Source organism: Tympanuchus pallidicinctus, unplaced genomic scaffold (genome assembly GCF_026119805.1).
Source record: "Tympanuchus pallidicinctus isolate F22 unplaced genomic scaffold, pur_lepc_1.0 scaffold12, whole genome shotgun sequence".
Lineage (NCBI taxonomy): Eukaryota > Metazoa > Chordata > Aves > Galliformes > Phasianidae > Tympanuchus > Tympanuchus pallidicinctus.
This window is the reverse complement of record NW_026294637.1, coordinates 15,250,568-15,256,802: the sequence shown is the minus strand read 5'-3', so window position 1 is coordinate 15,256,802 and position 6,235 is coordinate 15,250,568. Positions and strand designations below refer to the sequence as shown.

At 41.2% G+C, this 6,235-nt stretch overlaps 1 long non-coding RNA gene across 1 annotated transcript in view; it reads left to right on the top strand.

Annotated features, from left to right (window-relative positions):
• The first annotated feature begins 557 nt into the window (after positions 1–557).
• Positions 558–6,235, top strand: part of LOC128075501 (uncharacterized) — a 113,710-nt gene continuing 108,032 nt past the window's right edge. Inside the window, exon 1 of the long non-coding RNA XR_008203868.1 lies at positions 558–688. This is a non-coding gene — a long non-coding RNA (uncharacterized LOC128075501). The remainder of the gene's footprint in view (positions 689–6,235) is intronic.

The following is a 6,235-nucleotide window of genomic DNA, read 5'->3' as shown; positions in this document are numbered from 1 at the left end:
ACCATTGGCTTTTTTCCCTTGTCCGTAATTCATTTTCTTGTCTTTGTACCCCAAAGCCTTTCGTGTTTAATTATACTTTTTTTAAGTGAGAAACAGCCATTCTTGTGGTGGCGGTGTGTTTTTTTTTTTTTTCTTTTCCTTTTACTCAAGTGCAACAGCAAAACTCAAGCCTCACCCATGTGTTGTGTCTGTAAAAGAAGGGCTGAAGGCATTGAAATTCCATTTAAATGCTTACAGCGAGCCGTCGGTCACACGACTGAAGGAAGGAACCGTTCTGGAGCCGCCCGGCACTGCAGCAACGGGTGCTGCTCACCCCTCTCAGGATGCAGCTTCCCGCCCTTTTTCTTCCCGCCGTGGGACCGCGTTCCCCGCGCGGCAATAGCTGGGACGGCGCCTCGCGCTGGGCGGGAGCGTTCCGGAAAGTTCTGGTCCGCCTCTGGGCGGGAGCGCGGCTGGGCTTTGCGCGGGTCAGGGAGCGTGGCGGTGCGAAGCAGCCGGGAGGTGTTACGGATTGCAGGTAAGCTGAGCGCCCTGCTAGTCCTGCGGTGGAGACCGGTATTGCACGCTGTGATGGCGTCTGCGGCGACTCGCGCCCCACATAACGCACTTTGCTCGTCCTGCGGCAACATTGTTTCTTTCTGAGGTACGACAGACGCAAAGTGCGAAGAGCAAAACTTTCTCTCCGACGGTGAGTGCTGCAGCTGTGCCACGAGGAGCGGGACGGAGTAACTCACGTCCTCCTTCCTCAGCTTTCTGCATTTGGAAGTGCAAAACTAACAGCCAGCGCCCACTGCTCTCGGATGTTTGCTGGTCTGTAGCCCCGTGCCAAAGGCAGATCGCTCCTACAGAGTCGGTGAGACTTTCAGACGAGCTCTTGTGAGAGCAGAAGCGCACAGCTCCTGCTTCAGGTCGGTGTTAGGGGCTGAGAGGTCTTGCTGCAAAGGCGTTGTCCATAGACCACGAGAAATATTTGGTATAAAATGCCATAGCTGATAAAATATTGGTAACTTAAATGCATAATGATAGAATTTTTCAGGAGCAGCTCCAATTTAATGCCTGATGGAGCAGAGTCGTTCGCACCTGTTTACAAAATGTCTCTCTGGCTAGAATTGTACATCTAAAAACTCGTGCTGAGGTAGCAAATCACTCTTTGAATTTAATTAGCTAAGTCATCTCTATAAACTTTGCTTGCTTGAATGTGGCCTTGTAAAAGAGATCAGAGGGTAGGCATTTTTCCAGGCAGTGGAATAGAGCTAGAATTTGATGGCTAGCATGCACTGCCTCACTGCTACATGACATTCAGAATTGCAGGCAGTCTTTCTCTGGGAGCAAAGCAGTGCTAAATAAACCTGTGTGATCTCAAAGGCCAGGACTGTTTTAGCCAAACATGGACTAGAAACCAAATTAGCCTCCTGGGAGATGTGGAAGCTTTCTGTTTCCTTCATGTAACACTGTTGGGTTGTTTTTTTTTGTTTTGTTTTGTTTTTTTTTGTTTTTTTTGTTTGTTTGTTTGTTTGTTTTGTTTTTGTTGCTGTTGTTGTTTTTGCTGGTGGCATTGATTGATTGATTTGTTCTATTGGCTTTCTGCTGTACCAGACAGGGAGAAATCTCCAAGCTCCTGTTGGTGCTGTGATGAGGTTGCAGGCTTGCTAGTGTGCAAAGCGGTTGAGTGCCCTAAGCTTCTTTGGTCAGGAATACCTTGAAGAATGGTGTTCGGCAGTGCTATAGCATTTCACTAGTAATTGCCTGCCTGGCAAGTGAAATGCTTGATTTAAAAAAGAAAAAAAAAAAAAAAAAAAAAAAGGCAAAAAACATATTTTCATTTGCTAATTGTGTAATTTAGGCTGTTACCTTATTTAAGGTATTATTTACCTTCGGATGACAAATATTAGATATTTAAATTTTGCCTCTCCAGCTCATTGCTTTCCCAAAACTGTGAGAAGAAAGAGTCTGAACTCATTTTCGTGGGATCAGGCGTTGATACAGCTCGTTGTGTTTGCTCACTGGTGTCCCATTCCAATAATGCATAACAACCAAAATTTTCCAGGGATACTTGACATTTCTTTGGCACAATTTCTTGGAGTATCTCGAATTGTACAACAAATAACGACAGTAGAATTTGCTTGGATGTAATAATGGTTTCTTACCAGACCTCCTTTGCAATGCAGGCATTGTACCAGGACTGAAGAAGCACAGCTGTGCACAAGTGTGGGCTTAAACACCTATGAAGACTGTAGTGTTGCTTCTAAGATGGCTGCAGGTGGTTTCCTTGATGTAGTTTTCAGTCACACAGATAAGGGTGACTTTACTGTTTTCTGTACACCATTTCCTTCCTCACCTTTTGGATGACTTAGGTTAAGATGGTCCAATGGTCCAATTCAGGATGAGATCAAGTTAATTACTAATTCTGGAATAGCTGTCAGGCCTGTGCCAGGCTGAACTACATCCTTGATGCAGAAATTGCTGCAGTACCACTCCGTTTGCACAGCAGTGCATCGAGTAATGCAGGCTGTTGTACAAGTGAGAAAGTGAGATCAATTAATTGTAGTTCAGTCAACAGTGAAGCCAGTATTTACATCCTATGCAATGAAAAAGTTTCTTCCAGGATAGAAACTTTAAGTGGTTGCTTTTAAGATACCTTTTTTTTTTCTTCAATGTTTTAAAACTGTGTAGTGTTTTTACTTCAGAAGTGGTAGCGCTTGTTCTCTGCACTCTATGAGTGTCTCCAAGCTTGTCCCTCGCTTGTAATTTTTTCTTGCTGCAGTGAGAGATGAGGAAAATAAACACCAGATAGATAAACCTTATTACTATCTATACCCTGCTTGTTTTTCGGAAAGATAATTGTATGAAAAATATCTTTGGACCCAAACCTTGCTATTTGCAAGGCCCTTTGGGGCATGGCACATCAAGAAACAAGTCGTATGAAATAGCAGCTCGTAGGTTATTCAGGTCCCGCTCTTGGTGGTGCTTTGCTGCACTTTCAGCAGCTGCTCACGAGAGGGAGCTCACAGAAAGCTTCAAGCGTTCCTGCGGTTAAAAGAATATTAAGAACCAGAAATATCTCTGTATGTTGTGAACTCTGCTCTCTCCAAACATTTACATTCCGTGACTATAAACCTTCTTGTCAAAAATTCAGTTTCATCTTCCGGTGTTTTTTCTATATCTCGAAATTGACTGTGTTCTTTGGAATAATTACCCCAGTTTTATAATTGCTCTCTTTTGGGCAGAGGGAGCCAAAATATTTTCTTACATTCTAATCTTACTATGAATTTTCAAACCCAAAAGGTCTCCTATAAATAACCCTCAAAAGAGTAGATTAATAATGACAATATCCATAAAGGAATTTTCTTCCTTCTTTAACAGGAAGATCTTGAAAGATCGAGGTGCTGCCTCCTGATTTAAAACAGGTGCCCAGTCTCGTGTTCTCTGCATGGAATTAAATACAGAGTTCTTCATGTTAGCACTTCAGAATTTAGCTGCGCAGTCTTTGCATTTTCACTCTCTTTTCTGATGATAAAACAGATGTGCCACGAATGTCGCTTTCCGAAAGGAGCTGTTTCCAGTTGTGCACTGCTGCTCCTGTTCCTCTCACACAGACTCTGTTTGCGCTCCGGAATGTTTTTATATTTCTCATACAGCAAGAATTATTTCAGTGATGTGAAAGGGCTTTGTTTATGTCCAGCTTAAGCATTTTCAGTGTCTTAATGAAGAAGACACTGGCTTATTTAAGGTACTATTTGATGATTAATAGACAAAATCACGCTTTGCTCTTTCAGAGGGCTGACTGGAGGGAGTACATACAGGTGTCTTCACAGTCAGAGCATGTGAGTTCCATGCAATAGCTAGTAAAGGATTTGTCTCCTGCTCCTCTGTGCCAGGTGTCCTCAGCAGGCTTGTTTAGACCTCCTGCTCAGGCCTTGGTGTTCTTGTGAGAGGAAAACAAGCTCTAAGATTTGTGGGGAATATTTCTGAACTTACACAGAATGTAGTTGTTGGATGAAAATCTGCTTTTATTATTGAAAGAATGTTTGTAAAATACATTTTTATCACTGTAGTGCTTAAATCAGGATGATCTATCTGATCCGAAATGATCATTTTTCTTACAAGAGGTTTGTTTCATGAAATGTTTTTGAAATTATGTTCCCCACCAAAAAAAAGGGTTATTTAAATTAGCAGTACTGCTGATTGATTTTAAAATAAATGCAACAATGAAAAGAGTTGAGATCTTCTGCATTTATGTAGCAGTAAAGAAGAAGAAATACTTTGGAAACATAATTTTTAAAAGATTTGCTCAGAAAAATATTAAACGGGATGCTTTGTGCACTTGTAGGCTGTGTTCATGTAGTTAATTAAGTTTTGTTTCTGAGGCAGTATTGCAATGAACTTATGCAAATAGAGTTAATAATGACATACTCAGGTGAATAAAGCAACAGTTGGCATTTAGGAATCAATGCACTAATAACAGGGGATCTGCATCCTTTCCAAGTGGTGATTTTCCTCCTCATTTCCAAATGGTGCCAGGAGATTTTAGGGTGTGTTTCAGGTTTTACTGTGAACTGTTTGGAATTTCCATTATCATTGCAGCAAGTTTTCTTCTTGCAAGCAGGCAAGCATAAAAGTTTATACTATATAGTGGTTCTGAAGCGTGACTAAATCTTAATATTATTGCAAATGATGGATTACAGGAGGATTGTTTTTTTTCTGGACTTGTAAAAAAATTTCATATTGCAAGTGCACTCAGAATTACAGGGCTTTCTTAAGTTAATTTTATATCCCTTATATTATGGGGTTTGATTTAGTAAAAGCTCTGGATTAATCAGAAGAGGCTGAGATGTGCAGTAACTGCAGCTGGGACGGAGGAAGGCTTTCCTTTGTCTATGAAAAAAAAACCAAACAAACCCAAACAACTTTTTATTTTCCAGTGACTTTGGATTGTAGAAAATGCAGATGTTGAGGTACTTCAGAATTAGGCTGCTACATCTGTAATCAGAATAGGATGTTTTAACTGGGCAGGAGCCAAAGGCTCAAAATAATGAATGTCAGTGCACTAAGTGATGAACTGATGTAACATTCAGTGGCAATCCATGTGTAGAGGGTTTGAAAGCTCACAGCAATACAGAACATAGGAAGGGAAGATGTAATCCAGTTCCTTCTCTTTCTGCCTCTCATTATATGTGTTACATGTATTTTAGATTAGCGTAGGTCATAGCTTGGGAAACACCTTGTTGCTAAATGAATAAGCTGCAGAGATGCCTCTAGATTCTGTCTGTAAGAAAGTCATTTTAAAGGATACAAATGTGGGTAAGTAACAGATAATTCACACGGAGTGATTTGCTGTGATGAAATATTAGGAAAAAAAGGGAACATTGTGTGTAATTTATCAAAGAAATAAAGCCCATGAGTGGGGAGAGTCATACTGTAATTCCTGGTCTGATGCATTTGCTACGCTGTAAGAGCCCATCTGAGCTGTGCCAGTGAGTGAAACGCTTGGCTTGAGTCAGCTGTCAGCTCAGGGCTGCCTCTTTGGTCAGGACTGCAGAGCATTTGGTACTCCAGAGCCTCTGAAAACCTAGGCCTGTCACTTTTAGCAGTGGGAACACAGTGTACACGTTCCTTTGGATCCCTGCATCTGGTGCCATACAAGTGCTGCTTGCTCAGGTATTTCCCAGGTTTTGAAGTTCTGGGAAGCCCTTCAGCCAGGGCAGTGTGCCACTGACCTTGTTCAGAGCTTTTCTAAAACAGTGCAGAAACGGAGCTTGCAGCCATGCTGTTTGATCCTAGATTTTCTTTGTCTGTTAGCTCGATCTTTATAATTCTGTATTCCTATGCCAATAAAGATTCTCTTTGTTTTAGAAAAAATAACTGTAAGATTGTGTCACTCCACACCAGTTGCAAGAAACATGAATTAGATGTGAAAATACTCTCAATTCAGGATTAATCCAGTACTTAATGTGCTTTGTAAGTATAGCTGTCCTCTTCTTCCCCCAAGAAAAATTAAGATGCTAGCTAACATTTTCTAATTTTTCTTAGTGTATTCATGACTGCACATTTTAAAGCAGTCTTAACTAAGGTATGCGGTTCTCAGCTTAATTAGTTTGGCAGCAGTTAGGACTTGATGCTAAAAGAAAAAAGATAGCATGTGTGGTACAGAATTATGTGACTGTGTTACTCTGTCGTTCTTCATATATTGTGTGACATTGGATAAGTCATTCAGCTTATCTGTGCCTTAATTTCC